The sequence below is a fragment of the Halichoerus grypus genome, chromosome 8, assembly GCF_964656455.1.
Source record: "Halichoerus grypus chromosome 8, mHalGry1.hap1.1, whole genome shotgun sequence".
NCBI classification, from domain to species: Eukaryota; Metazoa; Chordata; class Mammalia; order Carnivora; family Phocidae; genus Halichoerus; species Halichoerus grypus.
This window is the reverse complement of record NC_135719.1, coordinates 59,819,880-59,847,229: the sequence shown is the minus strand read 5'-3', so window position 1 is coordinate 59,847,229 and position 27,350 is coordinate 59,819,880.

Sequence of the window (27,350 nt, the reverse complement as noted above, 5' to 3'; positions counted from 1 at the left end):
ATCTGTGGTCCTATATATTCTTTCCTTTCCTCCACCTCAAGGTTTATAATGCACATCAGCCCTAAAGTACTCTGAGGATAGAAGCCTGTTGAACTTGATTGATCTAAGGTTTCCCAAATTTATTTGACCTTGGAATCCTGTACCTGAGGACAGCATATTAGATCCTGGGCAAGTGTTGTCTGGGAACAAACTTTAGGAAGTGTTACTATACAAACTCACTTTTCTCATCAATGAAAATTGGACTATATGAACTGTATGTTATACATACATACATGTATAACATGTATGTTATACATACATCAACAGGAGTTGATTATTCTGTGTCACTTTTCCCATGCCCATTCAATTTTTTTTCTTGCCATGTTCTTCCTCATTTTAATATCCCAGTTCTTCAGGTATTAATAGGTAAGTAGATGGCTTATAGTATTAGCCTCACCTTCTGCATTAATGACATATTAATTGGGTGGGGTTCTGAGTATCAGAAATGTTTCAGGATCCAACCCAAAGGAGTGATTTGCTAATGGTGGAATTTCAGGCACTGTGACAAGTGCTTGACAGATGTTTTCTGGATCCATTGGGCTTTCTTACTGTCCCTCCAATTATGTCATCTTTTTAGCCACCTCTTCATAAGACCAGCACTATTTTGCTCTAAGTGAAGAGGCAGGGAGTTGGCAGCCTCCAGTTAGCGATCCTTTCTTTGAACCACTTAATGAATATAAAAGCTCAACTTTACAAGAGGAACAGTTGTTATTCCCTCGCCTAGATAATGATTTCTTTATCCAAAATGTCCCCTTTGTATCTTCATGATAATAAAATGGGGAAAATGGATTTTTTAAAAAACGTAATTACACAATTGAACATGTGATAAATCCACTTAATAGGCAAGAATTATCTGCTTTGGCTGCCTTCACAGCCCAAATTCACAAAGTAATTCACAACTCATTCAGTGGAATTCAGCTTTATCTCCTGACATGGGACTTGAAATGAGACAAACTTAAAAAAAAGCTACATGCCTTTTCTATGAAAGATGGCCATGAGGGCTTTTGAGAGATCAAGTGCTCTTGATTATCTAACCTGGTATCACAGCACAGGAAGTGAGATCCGCCCTCCCTGGGTATGACATCTGCACCCTTGGTAAGTGTGTGAGGACCTGGAATTCATTGTTACTGAATCCTGTCATGCCAAGAAGATGAAGAGGGTTCCAGTAGATGGACCCCTTGGATTCCATACCTGAGCGAATTACAGCTCTTCATCAGTCCGTCAAGCTTCCATCCAAAATCAGTTTCTTTAACTATTGATTGGATCCACCTGTTCCTTGGCAAAGTAAGTTTTTGTTTTCGGTATGATGGAGGAAAAATTTATTTCTTTTGGTCAGGAAGTAGTATCCCACAGGGAAAGCAGATAGATGTTGGAGTCTGAAGGGAATGCACTTCTGATACAGGAATATAATTTGCTTACCTAAGTTATATAGTAGCTGTTAGGACCATCAATTTGTTGTTCTGTTAAAATAGCTCCATCTTCATACATTAAAAATATGTTTACTATATTACATTCACCGTATGTAGCACAGTGATTAAGAGAATGGGTTTTGAAGCAAAACAGATTTGGGGCTTAATCCTCATTCTGCCTGCTGTAGGTTGTGTTCCCCTGGAAGCAGACCCTGAGACAGTTTCACAAGAGCAAGATGTTTATAGGGAATGCCTTTGGGATCAACACCGTAGAAGAGAGATGGAAGGAAGTAGGAATGGCCAAAGAAATAAGCTGCACTGTGGCCAAATTTGGTTAACCCATGAGGAATGCCAGAACTAGCATGGCCCTTCAGAATTATCTAGAAATGTCTGGTCAAGGTGGCCAGACCTTTACCCTCCATTGATCATTCATGGGTGGCACTGTCCTGGGAAGAGGTCTGACTTTGAAGCAGTCAGCTCTCTGCAGCTGAGGCTGTCTGCCATTTTTAGAAAGGGGATCTGGTGGTTTATCACAGTACCAACAAACCATTGTGTTTCTGTTGGGAGAATCTTTGAGCTACTAAACTGCTGGGAACCTCAGTGTGCTTTTAGTAAAATGGAGTTAATAATATCTATTAGGGTTTTTATAAGAATATAATTAATTCTTGTTCATTAATGAATTTAGAGTACAAAGCATATAGCACAGAGTCTGTCAAATAATAAGTACTCAAGAAATGTTGATGATAATGATGAAGGTTATATTAAACTCTTATGTTTCTGAGTATTAGATAATAGAACTTGGTCTTTGATTTTTCTTTTAGTCTCAAATTAATTATTCTTTTGTCATTGTATTTATGTTTTTATATTAAGTTATCTCAAATCCTTGTTTTGGAAGCAGACAGGGTATAAATCAGACAATGTAAAATATTCTTAGTAATAGAGGTACAATAGAATAATACTTGACATACTATATTAAACTTATATTTTTTTATTCTCAATAATTCCTGTTATTCTGGACCCTCCTCCCACCTAAGCAGCAGCCAGAGCATTTGTGGGCTTATTGCTTCAGGAGGGATGTTGCAGTTGAATAAAAGCCAAATTCTTGTTTTTGAGTTGCAAAAGCTGAGGTCCTGGCATAAATAATAGATTTAGGAGACTAAGTGATCAGTTAGTGCCCATTTGTCCCAGCTTAGAGGAAATGAAGTTTCTCTGGGAGGGAGAGGAAACAGAAGTGGAGTTCAGATGCTGGTGGACCCTTGGGAAAGGCTTGTATCCTGCCATTCCCTTCATGACTTGGCTGGGGGGAGGGATGTATCTGAGTCATTCACTGTGTATAGGCCATAAACCTACAGACCACATTCCCATCACTCCTAAAAAGTGATGAGATCAAAGCCCAAGACCTAAGGTGGTACAGAGAAAAGGAGCTTTAAATATTATCTTTATAAAATAACCAGAGGGGCGCCTGGGTGGCTCAGTCGTTAAGCGTCTGCCTTCGGCTCAGGTCATGATCCCAGGGTCCTGGGATCGAGCCCCGCATCGGGCTCCCTGCTCCGCGGGAAGCCTGCTTCTCCCTCTCCCACTCCCCCTGCTTGTGTTCCCTCTCTCGCTGTCTCTCTGTCAAATAAATAAATAAAATCTTTAAAAAAAAAAAAAAAAACCAGAAATTTGACCTAATATGTACATATTATTTCCCAAAATGCATCATGAGGAAAACTTGTTCCTTAAAGATCACAAGGCACATTAGCATATTAAAGGTTCTGAGAAAATCTGTAGTTACTCAGGTCATTTCACTATGTTTAACCAGTTCTTGCCAAACTTCTTTTCAATAGAATTCTTTGGCTGTATTCATACCTTAGGAAGTGCTGGTATAGAATTGTATATAAAACATCATCCAAGTTCCTTTCCAAGTTATGTGGATTTATAAAATCCTAAAAAATTACTTAACCTAGATCATTCAAACCATCCCTGCCACTTTGGCAAGAGACAGGGAGTGGTGAATTATCTATTTGGCTAAATCTCCTATCCAAATTCACTGGGTAGAGGCCAACTCTAGACTTGACTTTGGTTCAATGTAGACATGTCTTCAACATAATAACTCTCAGTTGCAGAGTGATTTAGAGGTAGATTAGGTTTCTTTTTATCCTATGACTTGTTTCAACCTTGACCCAGTAAAATTGCCCTTTTTCAGGAGGAATTGATAATGAAATCAGTGCCATCACTCAATTGCATATCCTTTCAAAAGGCCAAGGGAAAAAAATAGGGGAATTTCTATGAAAGAAATTCCAGCATAATATTTTTAGCTACAGCAACCCAAGGGATTGGACCATTTTGTAAAAATCACCATAGAAAACAAGGACACAAAAGAGACTGTGAAAGTTTTCTAACTCCAAATTTTAATGACAATACTACAAATACCTTAGAAAATTCCATTTTGAGATGAAATGAGCCTTTTATAAGATTATATCATGGAATTAGAACATGATATGTGGAAACAAGCCTAATAGTTCTTGGACCTTCTCTGAGCCATCAACTGTTTTTTCTGTATAATATACTCAGGAGTCAGTGCAAATGAATGTGGGGGTCTTGTGCTTGTGTAACTTTCCTTCAGAAAAGCATTCAAAATTTTCCTCAAAAACTTATTAAAAAAAAGATTCTTTTTTTAAAAGATTTTATTTATTTATTTGAGACAGAGAGAGAGAGAGTATGAGCAGGGTGAAGGGCAGAGGGAGAAGCAGACTTCCCGCTGAGTGGGAAGCCTGATGTGGGGCTCCATATGGGGCTCCATCCTGGGACTCCAGGATCATGACCTGATCTGAAGGCAGCCGCTTAACCGATTGAGCCACCCAGGCACCCCTAAAAAAATGATTCTTAACCAATGGTTGTCAACTGGAATCAATTTTGCTCCCTGAGGGACATTTGGTAATATCTGGAGACATTTTTCGATGTCACTACTTGTGGGAAGGGAATGTTACTGGCATCCAATGGGTAGAAGCTAGAGATGCTGCTAAACATCCTGTAATGCACAGGGTAGCCTCACAACAAGGAATTATCTGGCCCCAAATGCCAATAGTTCCAAGGTTGAGAAGCCCTGCCCTAAATGGTGTCTTGCTTAAATTGGTATATCTTAAAACATCTACTAGGCCTGGGAAATTATTTGCTAATTAAAACAAGTGTGTTTTGATTTAAAATGTATGAGGATAAGGGACTTGGAATTTTGTGTCTCAGGCTGTTCTGAAAATGTAACCATATAAGAATGAGCATAAATATCACACAGTTGTACGCTGTTAGTTCTTCCCACATGTAAAATATACTCTCAGAAGCATATAAAGTGAAAACCCGGTGTTATCTGACTTAATTTGTGATGTGCTCAATATGTTCATCACCACTGCTGACTAAATAAAACTAGGTCATGTTCTCAGTGCATGGAAACACATCATTTTAGTCTTCATTCCGCCCCCCTCAAATGAAGGTCCAGTAAGCGTTCCAAGGAAACCAGACACAAGCAGGTGAACACATGCCCGCACACACACACAATCACCCACACAGTGGTACAGTTCAGGCTGTGCCTAAATTGTTTGCAAAGTATGGAAACAATTACAGAACAAATACCCATTCTGAATCTGCCTCTGTAAAAGAGGTCTGGCTCAGAGGCACTCCACGTTATTTATGGCTGGAGCAAACAGAACGCTTAACTATGCAGATAAACTTCTCTTTCTTTTATGTGAGGCAGCAAAATAAACACCTTAACAGTTCATGGTTCCCAGAGTGCATTAGTTAATCGGTCCAATATCATTCTAATTCTCCTCGAAGCTCATTGAATCGGAGCATGTGAGCAGATAAAATGTGTCTTTAGCCACCATGTACTTATTCCAATGACTCTATGGTTGATGGATGACTTTCTGATTTTTTGAAACAATGCCAGCCCAGGGCCTCGTGGCGGCTGCACAGGGCCCAAGTCTCTTGTTGTGCTTTGGGGCATGGGGAGAGAGGGAGGGGGCTCTGCAGTACGAGGTCTGGCTCAGTCATTTTCAAAATCAATACTTGCTCTCCAAGCCTTGGATAATTTAGAGAACATAATTCAGAATTCTCCCTTTCAGCATGTATCCTCCATCAAAGGGGTGTTTTCATCCAGAGTCAGCACAATGCTTGTGCGACCCAGGAATGCACAGATAAGGTTAAAAAGAAAGAAAGAAAAAGTGCATTTATTCTTTCTCTCTCTCTCTCCAAGCATCTTTTAGATCCAATGTATGTGTGCTTGTGTGCCTTATTATGAATATTTCTATTTAGGACAAAGAACCTAAATTATGGTGTCTCATGGTATTACTTCAGATTTAAAGCTTTGGCGGTGTGTGTGTGTGGGGGAGGGTTGTTTTCTTTTATAAACTCTTAGCCTAAGGGATGTTAGCCTCAGATAATTTATTCCTGGCAGGTCAGATATAGGATACAAAAATTTCTGCCCAAGGGCTGTTAAATCCTGCTTTTCACCTCATTTCAGAAAGTGCCATCAAAGGTAGTGTTTTGTTGTAGTGATAAAATTTTGTGTTCTGTGCACAGAAACAACAGGCTTCATTTGCTTAAAAACCAGCATGACGCCAATTATTTAATCTTTCAGACTCTGTTCACTAGGTTGCTCTAAAAAAGGAGCCCCAGTGGAACACATCTTGGTCATTTAAGTAGAAAGAGCTTGAGATTTTACAGCAATTTTCCAATACTAATTACATTTCATACTATCTATCATATGCATGGCTTGCAAAACCCTATTGATTTTATGGATACTAGTGCATTGGGAACAGGTTATTTTATGACATGGTATGGTATAGGACCTCTATGAAATACCTAGATCTTAAACTGTGGGCACAGATATACTCTCAATTATCCACAAGTGGATTATCCACTTGGTCTATTACCCACAACATATTTTAAATTAAAGCTGCTGTCATTAGATGACTCAGTAGCCTTAGGCCAATTTCTATCATCAATATTCTGTGCTGCTGGAATGCAAACTCATTTTGATAGCCTTGGCTACATGACTAGTAGGATTGTACTATTGGAGTTGTTGCCCAAAATGTAAGCATAAAAGACTTGTGGATTATGTTTTATTTTGGATTATCCTTGTCACAAATTCCTTTCTTTAGGAAGAAAAATCAAGAGACCCATTACAAACATGGGCTCACTGACATGCTGTAAATATAAACTATCTTGAGAAATAAGCGTAGTCTTGCACTCCCTGTAAATGATTAGTAAAGTAGTTCAGACTAAAATGCCAACTGCTTCGTGGAACCTTCCTGCATTTTGCCTTTCAGAATTGTTCACCTCTCCTTCTCGGGCAAGCTTGAGTAGTGACACAAGAGCATAGGCTTTGGAATTAGAGCCTGAATTCTGATTCTATAACTTATTAGCTGAGTGGTCTGGAAAAAGTACTTAACCTTGGTGAAACTCACTTTCCTTGTATTTAAAAATGACCATAATAATATCTGCCAATATAATATATGTAAAGTTCATTGCTCAGTTTTTGGCAATACCATGCATTCAATACGTGCTTGTTTCTATCCCTTTTCCTTCCATATCTATTCTTCATCAGATTCGGAGTTCCTTGTAAGCAGTGGCCATATTTAATTCATGTGTGTATCCCCCCTCCCAGCATTTACGAAATTATCTTATATGTGGGATCTAATAATATTTGTGCAATTAAAGTATGAACTAAAGTTGTCTTTTGGTTTATATCCGAAATAAATTATAACAGTTTTGAATTTCCGCAAATCTATTAAATTATTTTGTTACTAATTTCATAGAAAGAATAAAACCTAGGTCAATGTTTTTATATATAAATATCAGCAGTCAGGCATAAGGTTTTTCTTAAATACAAATTTATTCTTAAGAATATTATTAACATATGTATATAGCTGTATTATGTATGTATTATATATATATGAAGACCAATTACCAAGTAACATGAGCAGTGGAAAGACTCCTTAGCAAGTTCATGAATTGTTTGCTTTTATTTGTTTAATTTATTTTAATTTATTATTATTTTTTTGTTTATTGCTTTTAGAACTCTTTTCAAGGCTACGTGTAGGAACTACAGTTTTTACTATAATTAAAATAAGATGTATTTTAAATTTGCTGTGCTTTTCATTTTTCAATTTAAAGACAATACAACAAAGCTTCCATAGACTTAAAATCGTAACGTAAACAGAAGTCCTCAGTGTAGTACACAATCAATTAACCCTGGGAGTTAGAGAATTTTTCTTTTTCATTGTGTTCCTTAGCCATGAACTTCAGCTTTCTCTCTTCATTTGTGTACAATTGAAGTAAGTATCATATTCATTCCTTAGATATTTATTTTGTGCCTTTTCTGTTTATGGTACTGAATGGTTCTTGTGGCACTGATCAAATATTGCAATGAAGCCAAGCTATAGGGATATTTACGCTTACATCCCTGAGTGTTAGGCTTGGGAAAATGGCAGTGTAACAGCAATATCATTCTTTTCAACGTGTTTATTTGTTGAATTTTGGACTGCATACTCATTTTATTTAAAAACTATAATTATAGAAGTAATATAAGCATATAAAATATTATAGGAATATATAATCAAGAAAGTTTGTCATTTGTTTAAGCTAATTGATGCTAAAAGCAAAACGGACAGAGAATTCTTGGACATAGATTATGTTTAAAATCTGTAACTATATTGTGCAAACATTTGTAGGTGCATCTTTGAAAAGAAGCACTCATGTTTGCATCTGTTTTGAATCTCTGTGCATTTAAATCGGCAACAAAAACACTAGGAATTTGGACTTTCCTTTTTTTTTTTGGTATTTCTATTATTTATTTTTAAATTTTTAATAAGTTTTAATTTTAATTCCAGTTAGTTAATATACAGTGTTATATTAGTTTCAGGTATACAATATAGTAATTCAACACTTCCATACATCACCTGGTGCTCATCACTTGACAAGTACACTCCTTAATCCCCATCACCTATTAAGCTTTCCCTTTCTTATTTACCTGGACAGTTTGGGTAATTAGATCTAAGACAGTGTTTCTCTTTATTTTAGTAACGAGAGACTCTACCTCTCTGAAAACTGCATTACATTTTTTCTCACCAACACAGTACTAATGAAAAGGACAAATACCCAGGTCTCTTGGTTGACTGCATGCAACAGTCTAAATACATAAGTGCATAGCAACGATATGTGAATAACATATCAAAATAAATATGTTCAAGTGCAGCAGTTTGAGTGGGTTGTGTGGGGTCAATGTCGTGAATGGGGGTTGATTTCTGTTCAGTCAGGTGAGGTACAAATGCATCAACTTTGCTGGAAAATGATTCCAATTGTGGCCGAATGGTCTAGTTTCCTGCGGGATGCAAGCAGCCTATTATTTCACTTTTTAAAAGGCTTGTTCAGGTTTGACCATTTGGATGGTAATCAATACAACAGAGAATGGGACGAACATCAGAGATCACACCAGGTGTGCCACTGAGGCCAGGTCCATGTGCCCACGATTTCTCCAGGAGATAAAACCCATTTTGGTCTGGCAGCACCAGGATCTAGGTGGTCCAGCTCACTCCTGCAGGCCTCATTTCATTACTGATAAGATGATTCAGGGTGGGAACGAGAGCTGGCTGACCTTTGGCTATCTAACTCTTCTTAAGCCCTGATTGAAATGAATCAATTGGGAGGTTACCAAGTCATTCCTCAGTGAATTTGGGCTAACCAGAATAGCTGTCTGGAAAAGGCAAGCTGAGACATGTGTTTATGTAAGTGATCTAGATTCTTAAAAAAATCTGCTCAAATTAGTGCGAAATGTGCAGGATCCTTTGGTTGTGTGGTAGGTGAGGTGAAGCTGTAAAGGAACGAGGCAGGTTTCCCATCGTGGTTTGTGAAAATAGCTTCTTGCTTACATATATGTAAATTTATAATGAGTTATTTTAGTTTTAGAGGCATGTGCATGAAATTACAGCACACATAGAATAAAAACCTTTCTTCATATACCTAAGAAAGGGCCCCAAATCATAGGCACTGAATTACTGGGATTTCACTTGGTAAGACCTATATCTGAATCATTTGAATCCAAAGATAGGCTTACACAGGCCAGGTTTTCTTGGAACAAAATGAGAGAGAGTCATGATAATTTTGTGAGTATATTTAAGTTTTGCAAAAAGTCAAATACAATTTAGGAACAGCCTCACTGGTAGAATATTTTCATACCTTGATTTTGCTAGGTAATGGCCTCTTTCCTCACTTTACCTGCCTTGAGAGCTCATGTTTTCAGTGCAGTAAAATCCACCAAGCTGACGGATTCCAATATGAATTGATTCTAAGTTCTAGGTACCCTAGTTGGAATGGTCTTTTTTTGTTCCATGAAGTTGTATGGACTTGCACAGCAAAATACCCTCTCGCAAATCAATCCTTCAGTTTTTTTCCCAGGCATATATTGGAATGAGTTTTGATGCAATTAGTCTCTCTGTCCAAATCCACTAAGCGAGTGCCATCTTTAAGCTGCAGAACCTATAGAAAGATGACCTAGGGTAAATAACTTTATGTCCCCTAGCCAGTCTTCAGTCTCTGTTACACATGCCTTATTTGCTTTTGGCAAGAGAAATCCTGGCCATTTGGCCAAAAATTTACCTGAACATAAATCTAGTTTAGAGACTACATCTGAGGGCAGCAACAAGAAAAAAAGATAGACAGACCACCCATACCTGACAGTTCTGCTCTGAAGATTCCTAGAGGCACCTTTCGGGGAAGTCACTCACTATCTAGATTTATTACCAAATATTTTTAAAAAGAAAGGATAAAAAAGCAGGCTGTTAAATGTTTGCTTATATTCTGATTCATGAGCTAGGGAGGCAAGACATAAAATTCCCAACTTGTATCTATGTAAGAATTAATCAATTTTGTGAAAAACTCTATGAGAAGTTAGGAAGTAAATAAGTGCTAAGTTAAAAAGAGGTAATTCATTAAATTTCATTGAATTGTCCAAAATATCTTTTAGATAGGCACTATATAGGACAAATTGAATTAAGGTGGCTTTTAACAAAATCAAGAGGTATCAATTTTTTTTCTGTCTATTGAAATTTGATGGCATTTAAATTTCTACATTTATTAAAATTTATCTACAATGATTGTATAAGAGTATAACAAAATTATTTTTAAAAACTGGACGTTTTCATTTTCTTCTTTTGGAGACTACTTTGTATCTTAGACATCTCCATTTTTCCTTAAATAAATCTGCAATTATTCTTATATTCAAGTAAGAAACTGCTTCTAAGCCTCTTTATTTTTTTGCTATAGGAAAAACTGAAATGCATTCTCGTGTCCATCCCACCTCCCCCACAGCCTGAGTCACTTCACGGGCCTCATATCTCTTAAACCACCTGCTAATCATAACAATTGCTAATTTGAGCTCTTTTTAGTCACTTCTGGTGACACTGACAATGCCATCTAGTTTGCAATGGCCATGTGGTCAGTCCCCCACCCATCCTAGCAGGCTGCTGCTGTGCCTTTAGATGGGGTCTCCATTGTTCTCCCGGCCTCTGCTGACCATAAGCAATTCCTTCTTCCCTAATCTCAGGGGATCTGCTTCTTTCACAGTGGGGGCAGGGCTGTTTGCTTTGTGTGCAAGATAATCTTCCCTAGAATTGTTCACATATGCAAACATACACATAAAAAAACAAAACAAAACAAAAAAACCCTGATTGCTTGGATGTGGAAGGGTATATGTATCTATGTATGGGTATACACATATACACACATACACATTTTAATGTTAGTCATAATAATCACTTATCAGTTCTGCCTAGATATTGTCAAGTCACTAGATAATATCTATTAAGTTCAATTATTTGGGTTTCTCCTTGCCTTATTTTTAAATTGTGATTTTTTTTCCTCTTAGACATGGCAATGGCAATTTTAAATACTAGTAAGTTCTTCTTCACTTTAAGCTTCTTGAAGCCCCCACATACCTTGCCCATGCCTCAGGAAAGCATTTTGGGAACGAACTGGAGATGAAGGTAGATGCATGTCCCCGGAATGAATGATTAGGAATTGAGGAATTGATCATTTAAACTCGGCAGGCCTGAGCTCTACTCCGAACGTCCCTCGGCTGAACAGCAGATAAAATTTACTGGATTTCCATGTCTGAACCTTTGCAGTCGCACTCTGTACTCCACTTTGATGGATTTAAAGCTGGTCATTATGTTACAGGGCAAGTTGCAGCAGGAATAAAAGCAGGTCGTTTCAACCAGCCATTTTAATCAGGAGACAACGTTACTCTGTTATTGTTAAGGCTTGCCATATGCCGTAGAAAGGGATAGAAACATACTCTGGAGTTTTAGGGCAGATTAAAAAAAAAACAACAAACTGATTTTGCAGGAAGGCAGAAAGGAAGTAATCCAATAATATATATATTTTAAATATTTCTCCGCCTCAGTAAGCAAGGCGGTTTTTGTATGCCCCCTTTGGGATTGTGACCCTCCTTTACTCTGAAACGTTGAAGTAAATTAAAAAGCGGAAAAACCTCTGCTCTGTCGTTGGGTTGTTCTGCTGGAGCTGCAATGCTCCCGGGCGGCCGAGCACGTCGAGAGCGCCCCCTAGGCGTTGCCACGTGACACGGCGGGAGGAAGCGCGGCAGATGGATAACCGGCTGAGTGTGTCTGTGCACAAATCCACACACAAAGCTGGGGCAGTAATCACAGAATGCCTGCTCTCTGTGCCCCCTGTCTAAGGGTGGATTCGCAGGCATCTCCACCTGCTTTAGAAGTTTCAGATCGAGGGAACTCTGGGTGCCTTTCTTTGTGTACTTAGGACTAAAATGCTGTGGAGAATGATGTTGAAATTAAAATGAATGGCTTCCAGTGGTCCAGGTTGGTGTCCCTACTAAGGCTTTGGGCATATGTTTAGTGGGTCATCCTGTGCTTCTTGGTGCTCTGGGATTTTACTGGCCCTGCTTTTATCTAGGTGGGATGACCCCACTCAGGATATTTTATGGGAGCAAAGTTTTCTGCCCTGCAAAAATCATGGTCCACAGCTCCACCTGGAAGTAAGGAAAATGGCACTGGATTTAGAAACTAAAGGCTCCAAAGTTAATCCTGGCTCTGTTGCTTAGGAGCTGTGTGACTTTGTGCAAATCACTCTACCTCTCTGAGCTTCAGGTTGGTTCCTCTATAAAAGGAAAAGATTTGATCAGATAATCTCCATGTTTATGTCTAGTTATAAAGTCTGTCTTTGACCTCAGTATTAAAGATTTTTGTCTTAAAGTTTGCCAACTAAATTAACATAACACTTTACAGAACTCTTGAGATTCAAATTGGTCAAAAGAACAGAGTATATTTGTTTTGAGGGCCATGTCTATTGGCACAACCAGCAAAAAGTCAATTTGACCAATTTGTGTGGCATCTCCATAACCAATCTGAATTCCCATTTGATGTTAGTCACTCTTCAAAGGCAAGTCAGTTGTCCAAACTGAGCAACTTTCCCCGCATTCTGGCTGTCACTTTTTGGTCACATTGATCAGCAGCCACATTAATCCAAATGGTGGTGCTCTTGTCCCCTCTTTCATCTCTGCTGGTAGTTGCCTGATCGCTGATGGGTAAGTGGTCCTCCATTCATAGGGTCACTTGTGGGCAGTTTCTCTGACTTGGCAGCCCCTGAAGTCACTTTTCCTTGCGGCCAGCTCATCCAGAGGTGCTTGTTCTTAAAGCTGCCTGGGAAAGACTTTTTTGTTTGTGGAAGCTGCTCTGATGCAAGCAATTGAAGGAGAGGGGCCTGTGTTCCTGCCTGAGTGGGGATAACAGGGAACTCATGCAGGGGTTGTTTGTGGTGAGACTGAGGATGCAGGCCAGAGTAAGAGCAGAGATGGAGAAGGCTCAGTGCTTCAGCAATATGACCAGTTTGGACTTTCAGAAAAGCCACACAAATACTTACCACTTACCTATTCAGGGGGGTAATTTGTCTGTTTTTCTATCAATGATAATGATTTTAAGACTTATCACTCTCACTTTCTTAGTTAAAACTCTACCTTGCTCCCTTAAGTCTTTGTGGCTTTGCCCAAGCTGTTCCTTTTAGCTGAAAACCCTCTCTGAATTTGTCTGGCTGATAAGGTCTCAGACTCAAAGCTTCATGCCAAACAGTTTCTGAGCACTCCTAACATCCTCTGACATAGCAATGATATTTTTGTTATTTAATCAGGACTGATAGCTGATAGGCATTGGTATGGCTCTACAGTTGTTAAAATATTCAACTATTTATATTCTGGTTGATAAATAGCCACAGCCCAAGCCCCCAAAATGCCCCCATTGCCCTATACTACCTTTCCCAAGCCTCCCCAAGTTCTAGCAACTCAGCAGTTGACTTGTCTAGCAGAGGTGGGAATGTCTGGCCTCATAGCCATGGACTGCCTCTCCTAAGTGGTTGGTACCTGAATCTTATAGACTGTTATTTTTAACAACACCTCAATTGTATTTATTCTTTTATTTGTTTCTATCATTAGACTGGGAGCCTTATTCCTAGTGCCAAAAACATGTAGCATTTGGAACTATAGTGGTTAATAGAATGGGTTTTTTGAGTATTCTTTTAGGTACCACACTCTGGACTAGGTGATTTGCATACATGACAAGAAGGTGATAGTAGTATTAATTTCTATTTCATTCTCATTGTTAGAGAAGACTCAAGGAATGATACCACAAACTGCCAAATAACCAAGTCTTGTGTTGCAGATGTCAAGGCTTTTTTTTGCCAGTTAAGTTAGAGTATTCTAGAAGAGGATCAACTCTAAGAGATAGAGGGAAAGAAGTGGCTTAACCAAGCACAGGTTTGTGTGTTCATGTTCATATGTGTGTGCATGCATGCATGTGCAGCAAGGAGTAATGCCCTACTTCCATGCAGCATTGCGAGTGAGGCAGGCTTTCCCATGCATACTACCTTGATGTTGGGAGGTAGGCAGAATGTGGGTGATTATTGAACTCTAAGAGATATGGCATTTTGTGGTGGGTAGTCTGTGTGTCCTCACTGGCACAGAGGAAGGTAAGCTTACTGCCTTTAAATGTCCTATATGGTCTTGGACAATGAAACCTCAGTAATGATGATCATAGGCCAGGATTAGAAGCTCTGCACCTGTTTTTTGGTGCCACAAAAGCCCCATATTCTCCCTTAATCTCATAGAGGGATTGAAGAAAATACACCAATAATGATTGAGGCTATATTTCTCTCTACTGTAGAGAGTAGGGAATTAGAGCCAGATTTGAGGTCTGGTTTAGAAAAATAAAGCAAGATGATACTTCCTTTATCAATATGGCAAGTTCATACCCATAACACTTGTATTACTTCAAGAAATAAGTAATTCGGCTTGAATCTATAGTTCATTTGTGACTATTTGGCCTTACAGATTTGAGCTTCATCCTTATGGCATGACTTTTGGTCAGCTACTCCTTTGGGGATAAATTCTAGATGCATGTAGTTCATACTTGCAAAATTGTCATGTGATTCTGTGTTTTATGTTTTTTCTTTATAAATCTTTACCCAACTTATTGTAAATCCTTTAAATAACCTCAGTTTTTAAAGATGTCACTTGAATATCATATCTCAATCCCAGTATTTGATCATGAATCTTGATTTACAAGCTGCAATTTCTTGGCCACTTCTAGAAAGTCACATGTTTAGGTTAAGATTGCATAAGCTCAATATATCATAGAAGCAAGAGAATTCTTTATGGGACTCTGTGTCAGTCCAGTAGACAATCCTCTTGGTTGCATGTGGCTTTTGTTTTGTTCAAGTTGATTCATAATATGAGCATGGATATAATCAGTTGGGGAAGCACGTGTGGTTGTATCATGTTCTTAGAATTTTTTTCTTTTTTTGAAATGACAATATCTGGAAATGAAAGTGATCAATTTGGGACAACTGTAAAATTATTGAAAGCTGCCTTTACTTCAAATAATAATTATACCTTATATAAGAACTCCTTTAATATTACAAAGAACTTTCACATTAATCCTGAGAAATAATCATGGCAGGTAATATTATACCCATTCCTCAGACAAAGAAATCCAGACTCAGGTAGGTAAAATGATTTTGGATAATGATACAGAGCTAAAGAGAGTAGTAAAGTTAGGTTGGGACCAAACTTGGCCTTCTTATTCTTTCTCTGGTGTATGGTCATTAAAATGGAATCTGGGGACCCATTATATGGAATCTGGGGATCATGTTGACTTCGCAGGAAGGAGGTGACAAGTTGGGTCCAATATAAGATCCATGCAAACTATTGCATACCTATTCCAGGCACAGGCTTGGGAAGATGGCAATACTGGGGATACAAGTCCTAAAACTTATTTGAAACATGGACTGAGCAGTGCCCAGAACGATGATTGGCCCAGCATCCATGTGATGAAGTGAATCATACCCTTTTGTAAACAGGCTCTGTAGCCTCCAGGGAATGTCTTATCTTTGTTGCTCATGTATTTCTCCATTTTCCTTTGGGCTTGAGCCAGTTCTTCAGTCTTTCCACAAAGGAGATTCTAGAGGAGAAAGGAACAGCTCATGTGTAATCCCTGTAAGGTGTAGAAGACACAGGGAAGAAACTCGGTATAGTTAGAGTGCAGGGTTGAGACTGGGATGCTGCTAGAACACGTGCAGAGGTGGCTGTCTGCTCCTTCCTTGTCTTCCCTTTGCACACACTCTTTGTGTCAAAGAGGACACAAGTGCAACTTCAGAAGTCACCACTCAGATACCAGCTCTCGCAGCTCTGAAGGAAGACCTTTGTCTCATTGCACAGAACTAATGAAGTTAAATATGGCCACAGCCCTTCCTGGTAGGTTACTTGGCATTTTGGGTTGCAGTTTTATAAACATAGAAACATAAGCTTAGCTACATGATGGTGAAACAAGAATCTTGGAGGCAGTGTGGCATGGGGAAGGACAGCACAGATTTTTCTTTCATGTTGGCCTGGATTCAAATTCCTGCTCTGTCATATAGTAGCTCTGTGGTCTTAGGCAAGTTTATTAACCTCTCTTTGTCTCATTTTCATTGTCTGTAAACTGGGGATAATGGTGACTGCCTCACAGAGTTTTTGGGAGGGGCAAATGAGAATGTATGTAGTGTACTTGGCATTGTGCTTGACGTGTTACATACTCATCGTTACCATAAGAGTTTAGGTTTCCTGTGGGATTGGAATTGAGCCTAGAGGCTAGGAGGCTAGCTTTAAGCCACCTCTGGTTATGGTGATGGTGATTACAGGGAACAAGACAGGAAGGAAGGAAGGAAGGAAGGAAAGAAGGAAGGAAGGAAGGGGCAAGCCATAGGCTATTCTCCAATGCTGATTCAATATCTATATGTGCGTGTAAAGGTGAGTCCAATTTCCTCTTTTAAGGAAAGACTCAATGTTTTAAGTTTTTATACCAGCTGATGTTTTAAGCATTTATAATCACTATTAAGAAAGATGATGGTGGGAATGATTCTTTGGTTCTGTTTGACTTGGACATGGGTTTGAATGTACTGGGAGGATACTCCTGACTTCATTGTCGGGCCAGGTATACATCCCACAAAGACAACATATATATATATTTTTCCCCCAGGTTTACAAAGCTCCTTTAAAATGAAAAAAGCTCTCTGAGAAATAAGCAGAGGAGGCATCACACTCTTCATTTTATGCATGGGAAAACTGATGCTTAGGGAGAATAAAGCATGGGAAAGCCCCTAGCAGGTTGCCTAGCACATAGCAGATGCTGATTTCCTTTGTCATCATTATACTGAGAAATGGCAGAGACATTTTCCAAGGAGCTATAGCTCAAGGACTAACAGGACCCTTGGCTCTTGGTTTATGTTCTGCTCATCTCACAACTGCCTTTCCAGATGTCTTAACTTTGGATCGAGAGAACACTTTTTTGAATGATAGATCATTGAGACATAGGTCCCTTCTGGTAATCTGGGAGGTTCAAACCCTCCTCAGGCCCTTTGCTTACCCTGGCCCAAGTTGCCTGTGGAAAACAGGGTCCCTGGTCCTAGCTAAAGCACTGTTGTCTTTATTGTGACCTGATCTATTGCCCATGCTTTTTCTGAGTTTGAAATGGCATCAGATGTGCATGAGATTTCTCATCCAATTGCCAGGTGGTTCTGGAACTTACAGCTCAGAAACTCCCTGGAAGTACTTTTAATATGAGTGCTGTAATGGGTAATCATACAGTCTGACATGAGCTGGAGGTTAACTGAAGAGAATAAATGAGCTGGATCACTCTGACTTAGCTGTGTAGAACAAGACATTAAGGTTTCCCCCAGCAGAGAAGGCTCTTATTTATTCTCATTAGTTATTCTTTTACCGCCATGAATACCTGGATACAGGATTAAGTGTTCTTCTGCCCACATTGAGAATTTTATCTGCAAAAGAGAAAACATCATGTAACAGTATAAACTTTAGAAACCTGTATTTATTTTGTTATGAGGAGTTCTAAGTACTTCCTTGCACTTGGAGGTTGCTAAAAGAAAGGGTTATCTAAAAATAGACTTGTTCTTGGAAACTGACTTAAAAGTTCCGTCCTGTTTCCTTTTTGCACAGGTCAGATTTCCACAGCCAGGCAATTTTCCAGACAAGGCAGACTTTACCCTCGTCCTCACCCTGTATTTTCTGTGGCCTTGTTATCCAGATAACTGCTTCTTTTCTCCACTTCCCTATGGCCTCTGTCCTCTGAATTATTTCAGGGAGAAGCTCTCATTTGGTTGGCAAGCCTTCGAGAATGAATTGATGAAGAAGGGGGTATAGAACTCTCTACTGGCCTTCATGGATTCTGAAATGATGCTGGGAGCTGGTTCTACCTTAGTTCCAAAAGCCATTATTGCCTTCTTTGGCTTTTGAAAGAGAGATGGAACTTTCATTTATCTTCCCTTTGTCACATAAAATGTTCATTTATTTAGTCATTAGTCCATACACTGAATATTCAAATCTATAGCTCTTTTTCTCTCTCTCTCTCAGAGAGACCGAGAGTGAAGGAAAGGGCAGCTACTTTATGCTAGGCTCTGATAGCATAGAGTTTACTGAGGGTAAATCCTTGTATTCAAGGAACTCATTGTCTAGTGTTATAGGACTCACTATGCCCTTCCCTGCAGGGAGGAAGAATATCAAAAAATCTCTTTCCCTCTTTGTAGGTCTTTATCCCTCACTGCCAGTTCCCTCCTATCTCACAGGGCCAGGTCATATACAGTCACCGAGACTAAGCTCTTACTGTCCCTTCTTCCATGAAGCTGTTCATGGTCCACCCCCCTCCTTCCCCACCATGCCCTCCTCTGAACACATATAATAGTTTATTTGCCTAGCTTTTATTTCTACATGTGTCATATAGTTACTTATGTATATGTCAATAGTCCTAAACTATAATCAGGTTTATATATAATAGGTGCTCAATAAATGTTTGTTGAATGTTGAACAAATGTTTCTACCATTTCTCTAAAAGCTGCTTTCAGCTGAAGTGAGGTTGAATGGCTGCCAGAAAAAGACACATTAGGTTATTCCAAGGTTAGTGAAATGAAAATCTTGAAAATGACAGCGTCATTCCCCTCTGGGGCTGTGCTGCCAATCCTATGCATAAAAATAACAGTGGTATGCTGGATCATGACGCCTAAAAAGAGGAAGGCAAAGAGATGAGACTTTTCTCCTTCAGTATGTAAAATGACTTGCCCATCTCCCCCTAGAGAAAAGAACTGGGTCCATAAGCACAGCCAAATTCCAATTTATTAAACAGAAGGATATAGTCTTCTGGTAAACAATTAAGAAAAAAAAATCCCTTTTTATTTCATTTTATGTTGGAAAGCTTGCCAAAATGTCCACTTCTTTGGCTTTTGAAATATATTAGAGGGGCAGTGCTGAAAACTGCATTCTTGTAGTATATTTGGCTTATCATGGAAATTTTAGTTATGATTGTGCTGGAGCATGGGCATAGATATAAAAGGTAGGGGAGGTTATACTGACCGCAGGCTAAATATTTTCAGGTTTTTTTAAAACATGAAAATCCTTACTATCATCTTATTTTCTGCGAGTGTGACTTGCTAGAGGAATACTTGGTCTTGGAGAGAGCTGGGTCTTAGCTCTTTCCTTTCTGTGAAACCTTGGAAGTTTCTAAGAGTCAGTTTGCTCATCTGAAAGTGGGAATAATAATAATTGCATTTTCTCCATCAGTTGTTACATGGATTAGATAAGATACTATGCAAAAAGCATATAGCATAGCCTGGCACAGAGGGCCCAATAAATATTAGCTATGATTAATGATGGTGATAATAAGGATGTAGTCTGTATTGGTTTCCTGGGGCTGCTGTAACAAATTGCCACACAGTAGGTGGCTCAGAACAAAAATTTATATTTTCATGGTTCAGGAGGCCAGTAATATGAAATCAAGGCATCTTTAGGGTTGGTTCCTTTTGGAGGCTTTGGGAGAGAAACCTGCCATTGCCTCTATCTTAGCTTTTGGGGGCTGCCTGCAATCCTTGGTGTTCCTGGCTTGAGATGCATCCCTCCAATCTCTGCCTCTGTCTTCACATGATAGTCTCTTCTCTGTGTGTCTGTGTCTTCTCCTCATCTTATAAGGTCATCAGTCTTTGAATTTAGGGCCCACTCTAATCCAGTCTGGCCTCATCTTAATTACATTTTCAAAGATTCTATTTCTAAATAAAGTTACATTCTGAGCTCTAGACAGGATTTTGGGAGACAGTATTCAGCCCACTACATAATCATAAAAATAAGTGAGGATATATGTCATAAAAACAAAATTCTAAACATACCTGGCAGGTAAACAGCTCCAAAGAGATGGACCCTGGCCAATTGGAGCAGCTATTAGGACTTTCCATGGATTTTATTTTATTGACAAGATTCAGTCCTCATATTTTTCATCTTTGGGTTGGTCTACAGGGCCCTAGAAAAATGGATGATTCATGAGAAAATGGTGTTTTCCTGATTCACCCAGGTTATGATTTACTCTTCTCCTTAGTCATCTCAGTTGACTTGTGCCATCTCTTTATTCAGCATCATCAGAGAAATGGAAATTTTTGGCTAATCAGAGTCTCTGGTTAATGGGCCATTTCCATGGATCTCACTTGTGACCAATTAAGGAAGAATTGTAAGTACAGTGAAATTCATGATACATGGGCATACTGATGAATATAATATGGTCCTGCTTCAGTGATTCAGAATGGTGTCAGGGTTTTGCTTTAGGGTCATAATTTTAAGCAATGGTCATAACTGCAGTAGAAATATGTGAATGATGGTGAATAGAAAATTCCCATTAAACAAATGCTAGACTAGAAGGGAATAGCTGTTCTTCTCTTCACTTACTTACAAGTTAGTAAATAAATGAATTGGTAATTAGTCTCACCATTTTTGCTTTATACTTCTATATTTCTGTTCATGCCATGGTTTTTAGGCAGGGGTTGAGGATGCTATATTGGAGACCAGGGGAAGGTTCTCTTAGTGGCATGACTTCAGGGCCAGCACTGCTCTGGGAATTCTTTCTCTCTCTCCATGTGATCTCCAAAGATGATACACTCATTCCAGAGGTTAAAAAAACAACAACACTGTCTTCTACAGAAATGTAAGACTTAATGCTTTCATGCTTATGTAGTGTTTGGGATGCTTAGATGAAATGTGATTAGAAATGCAAAACAATACTCATTGGAATTTCAAATTTTTTTTACTACTTTATATTTATTGGCCAAGCCCTTCTGGGACCATTAGGGTTAAGGTTGTATCGTGTTTCCATTTTAAATCTCTATTTTCAAGTGCTTTTGACATATGGTGTATGTTTTCAAGCCAAAGGGGATTTTATCTTAAACAAAATGTGAGGGAAAAACAATTTAATTGCACAACTTTTATTTAAGGGAACCAAATAAAATAAAAGAAGTTAGTGTTTTCAGATAGTATTTTGTACCTCTACAACTTAAAAATGAGATTTCTAAAACAGGATTTTGTTGATTTTTACATTATCACACATTTTTATTAGGATCTGGAACATAAAAGCAGGGGAGGGATTTGTTATTCACAGGAGGAAACAAAGTCAATAGAAATGACTAGTTTAGAATAATTAATGTCACAGAGATATTATGCTACAGATATCTCAATGTTGACTACTAGTATCAGCATCATTTAGTTAAGTTCTTGCTCTGTAGCTTTCCTTATGGCTATTTCATATCTCTTCATTTTAGCTGCTTATCATTGAGAATATTGGCCTAAGCTAAATAACCCCAGCATAAATCCAGTTATCTGGGAAATTTTAGTTTCAATTTAACCTACCCTATTTAGTTTCAAAATTTTCCTTTAGACTGCATAGAAAATTAAAAAAAAAATGTCTGTCAAAATCTAAAGACAGGGTTTCACCTAAAAATGTCTGGATTCCCCTTACTTTGAGGGCCCTTGAATTCAGATACAGGGCTTGTAAGGCAAAGAGGGTTGCAAACCCAGACTAACTATAATTTGCCTATGTTTCTAATACCTTTGACCTAGGTAATCCCACAGAGCTAAACTTACACACTCTTCAAGTATAGGAGAAATGAACTCATTAAATTTTAATCATCAACATGCTGCATCTAATTATAATGAATCTTGTCTTAACTCATGACTGATGTATAATAAATTCAATTACTTTGGTTTTCCTTTCTATTTATATAAACTGGTTTCCAATGAAGGCAGAGTGGCAAACTGCTGTGAACAAGGAAAATGAGTAACCCTTAATTTTCAAATCATGAACTCATTAGAGCATGTGTGTAGATGTGTGTGCATGTATGTATAAAATTTGTTATTCTAAGAAGAAAGGCAATACCTTATAATTAGACCTCCCCCACCTTCGGCCTCGAGGGTGTCCTAATAAAGAAAATTTCATACATTGATGTGCTTCCCATCTTTTCATTTCTTTGTTCTATCACCCTGTTGTTAATAACACCCTGCAGCAAAAAAATGTTTGTGAAGCTAAGAGCTGTCCAGATAAGAGAAAAGGTCATGATCCCCCTCCTGCGTGTTCATCAGCAAACGAACACCAATCTGAAAGTAAGAGGATGCCTGTCGATATGGAGTGGGCAGGCGGCAGCATACCATCAATTGAAGGCAGTGAATGCTCACACGGTTGTACTGAGCTCCAACCTTAACCCAAAATCAATAATCACCAAAGTATTACAATATGAAGTGACTGAATCATAGGGGGCAGGGGCGGAGGGAGAGGACATATGTGGGAAGCTTTATAAATGCTGAAAGTAAGGCATGTGGGATATTTTTCACCATCTTGGGACTTCTGAGATGCGTTTGTTATAGATGATTAAGTGAATAAAATGGAGTTGGAGAGCCTAAGGCATGCCCCATTTTATTAATGTGCACTGTGGCAGATTTCTTAAATAAACTTCTAACTCAAAAAAATGGAGAATCTGAAGCTGCTTGCTTGATTTCAGGCCCAAATTTGAGTGCAATGAATAATATTAGTGCACTTATATTTTATTATCATTGCCTTAGATAATTGTATTAATAGTATATGTGTCATAGGACAAATGTTATTCTTATGATGGGGGAGAAAAAAAGACCCTTTGACTAGATTAAAAAAATTAATGAAAAGTCAGTTTTTTCCAGATTGGTTTAAACAAATCCTCCTTTTTTTTTTTTTTTTCTTGCCCTGGAGCTCTTTGCTTTGAGGCATGAATTGTGGGAGAAAGCCCTCCTCTTCCAGGAAGACTTCTGAGATCCAGTGGAGATAAGAGAAGGATTTCCCTATCTTCCAAAATACTAACTAAATACTAATGGCCCTCAGGCAACCAGGAATAATCTCATAGAAAAACTGACTAATACACAATAAAAATGTAACATTCCAAAGAAAAATTATACAAAACTTGCATGTGTATAGGTTGCTTCTAGAGGTATATGTGTCACTCTCCTGTTTATTAACTCCTGAGTAATATTTTTTGGAGGTAGGGGGATATTATAGCAACAAAACTATAAAACATTGTTAAAGGAAATGTATTTGGTAATAATGAGAGTTTTATCTTGCTCTTTCCTTTTTTTTTTTTTTAAAGATTTTATTTATTTATTTGACAGAGAGAGACACAGCGAGAGAGGGAACACAAGCAGGGGGAGTGGGAGAGGGAGAAGCAGGCCTAGCAGGGAGCCCAATGCAGGGCTCGATCCCAGGACCCTGGGATCATGACCTGAGCCAAAGGCAGACGCTAACGACTGAGCCACCCAGGCGCCCCTTTGCTCTTTCCTTTTAAAAATTAAAATGTTTTGCCCTTTCTAGTAATCCACTTGATTTCACTATTTTTTATTTGTCTATGTATGTATGTATGTATATAAGTAGGTAAGCAGGCATGTATCTATTTCTATATGTATGTAGGTATGTATCTGTGTGTATATATCTATGTATGTATCTATCCATGCATATACATGCATGTATATATCTATATATGTATCTGTGTATGTATCTAAGTATATACACACAGGCATCTATCCATGTATATATGCATGTATGTATGTATGTATTTATGTATCTATGTATCTATCTCTGATTCCATTTACTTGTGCCGCTCCCAGCCTAGGAAGATCAGCATTGGAGACTTCTCTGCCAGCCATCTTATAAACAAAATCCTAAGCTCTTGCTTTTCCCAACATCCAGCCTTAGATAAAAATCTAAGAACATTGGATGAAATTAAACATTCAAGGTCTATATTTCTATCAGATAGCTTTGCTTGGCCTGAAAAACAGAACTGAGAGGAAGCTGTTTGCTTTTCTTGATGTTTTGATATGCTGACCATTCATAGAATTTAGTCAGTTGATAGGAAATCACTTAAAATTTCTTTTAATTATTACTTCTCCTACAGCTTAAGACATCTTGCACTTCCTGTGGTGACCTGCCCTCCCAATATAGGCACAACGCAAATAAACACACACTCGTGGACTTAAAAAAATGCCTTTATTTATGGAATAAATTAAAAATTAAGAATAAGGAATCTACCTGCTGGAAATGACTTCTTATTTCTCCCCTTAACTTCCAAAAGAAATTCAGAGGAAGACTGATGATTCATTGTAAAGAACGTGATTTGCAATAAAGGTGAATGTTAAGTAGGAGAGAGGTGGGGGTAGGGAGTGAAGAACAACCAAACTAAAACACCCACAGAGAAGCAGGCCAGGGAGTGCTTGGGGACCGTTCTGGCTTGCTGGCTAGTACTCTTTGAAGTGTATATGCTGCATTGATGCGTGGGCGCCTGGAGCTCAGCTAGAATGCCAGATCCATTCTTTCTCTCTCTCTGATAACACAGGAGACCTATTGCAGAGACAGAGGCACAGGCAAAAATCATTGCAGCTCTCATATTGTGTACCAGGATGTATATTAGAGATTTTGCTACAACTTACAGATAAATAAGTATACAATCTAAGAACCTGGATACAATAAAATACTCACGTTTTAGGGTCAATAAATTTGAAAACACCTTACATAAGAAGATAATGATACCTTTATTTTTGTTGTACAGTAAATACATTTTCTTTATACTGTAAAGCATAGTTTCTTAGCCTATACTTAAGGATCAAGAGTCTCAAGTCTGGTGGCAACCTACCTGGTGAGTGCAGTGAAAGGGGTGTGGAGAATCCTGGGACAGCCCTGTGAGAGCCGGTGAAGTTGCAAGATGAAGGGTGCTGTGGATGGAGTTCTCTCTTTCGATTAACAACTGCTTAAGCAGCCATCTGGAGAAAGGTTTTACAGAAAAATTCAGGTCAACCTATACCAGGTCAACTTCTATGCCTTGAAGAATAAGAATACAGCATTCCCATTCAGCACATAATACAATGCTCTTCACACAGAAATAAATCAATAAATGCTGTTGACTGGTGACTGACTTTACTTAATGTCTACCCTTTATGTGCCTCAAACTGCTTTGACAATATTCATTCAGTTTTTTTTTTTTTTTTTTGAGCAACCTACTGTAAAGTGCAAAATCTCTCACCCTCCCCCATAATTAAGCAAATGAGGCAGAATCAGGAGACTAAGTTATTTCCAGGCTTCCCTTTTACTGACATTGGCCAAGTCATATCACTTTAATGGACCACAGTTTTTTCCCTGTGAAAACATGTATTCTAACCAAGAAACTTTGAAAGTCAAGATTTCTCCTAGTCCTCAGATAAAACCCTGGGAGCTGATAGCAGTATTGTTATTTCAGAGAAGCAACAACATCCCTCTGCAATGTTACTGTAATACCACCATTGTTACCATCAAATGCAACATTGACTGTGTTGAGTACTTTATATACATGGTCTCATTTAATCCCTACACTAAGCATGTGAGGTAGGTGCTATTATTATTTCTACTTCATAGATGAGGAGACAGGCAGAGAGAAGCTAAGGAACTTGCCCAAGGTCACACAGTTGTGAGTGGTGGGACCATTAGTTACTGCATGTACAATTAGATTGCAAGATCTTTTGAGAATTATTTCCTTTTTTTAAAAAAAATACCTTCCTTCTTCACACCAACATACACACGCACACACACACACGAATGAATGCATGTTCATGAACATTACACACCACACCACACCACCTTACCCATGGGAGATCCTTGATACATTTTAAGCACTTGAACCAATAAAACTCTACAATTAAAATCAAACCCAATCTGCTGATTTTAAGGAATGGCACATTCAATCAGCCTCATATTATTTTAAGATACCCATACCAAAATTTTTCTTATTTTCCCCCAAAGTGTCCCAATTTACATAAGTGATGAGGTCCCAAATTATATAAGTGACTGGAAATATATACATGACAAGGTTGATTTTTATGGGTGACAAGTGGAATCAGTATCATTACTTTATAGTCACACCTCACATTTTCCTAAATTACTGAACCAGGAGAAAATGAGAACATAAATTATTCTCTGAAGGGAATCTCATCTGAGTTGATGTTTTATTTTGTTGGAGTCTACGGTAAGTATTGATTCATGGACTGATGGACTGATCTGAATTTGAGCCTATACCAGACTTGTTAAGACATACTTCTTAATTAAATTTTGAGGGAGTAAGGGGGATTTTTTTTTTGAATTAATATTAATAAATAATTAGCAAAAAAGACTCTCGGAGGCAAGACTTTTTTTTTTTTTTTTTAAAGATTTTATTTATTTGACAGAGAGAGAGAGAGCACAAGTAGGCAGAACAGCAGGGAGAGGGAGAGGAAGAAGCAGGCTCCCCACCGAGCAGGGAGCCTGACGTGGGGCTCGATCCCAGGACCCTGGGATCATGACCTGAGCCGAAGGCAGACGCTTAACTGACTGAGCCACCCAGGCGCCCCTCGGAGGCAAGACTTTTTTGGGGGGATTCCAGCATGAATTTATGTGTTACTTTCTGTATACCACTTCTCTACTGAAAATATAAGTAAAAGGGTCCCAGTGTATTTGCTTTTTATCACTAACCCCAAAGACCGTATCAGTTGCCTTTTTATTCACGGTTACATCAAGGCTAAGTCTTCTTTAGGCTAAGTCTCTTCTGAACAGCCTCACCTGTTCAGATCAATGTTCAACGTGGGATCAGTGGTGTGGATGGAATTGACCTTCCCTGACCTCTTTTCCTTAACATAAAACTTGGAAAATGAAAATTGTAAGAATACTGGGAAGGCATTTCAGGCTTTCAGTAATCACGCAAAACTAAAGCCTGCAGCTCACTCACTGCTTGAGGAAATTAGACTCCAACATGCTGCAGGCCAAATTATCATAAACACTGATTTTTTAGGGAAAAACAAAGAAATTTTGATAATCAGCAATCTCCTTGGTGCCTGAGAGCTACAGCCTGAAGCAAAGAAGAGGTTAGAGAGAATAAGCAGTAAGGGTCCCAAGATCAGTTCTCCCTTAGAGACAGAACATACATCATCATGGCCAATGAGGTCAGGTCTCTTTCTTCTACCTTCTCAAA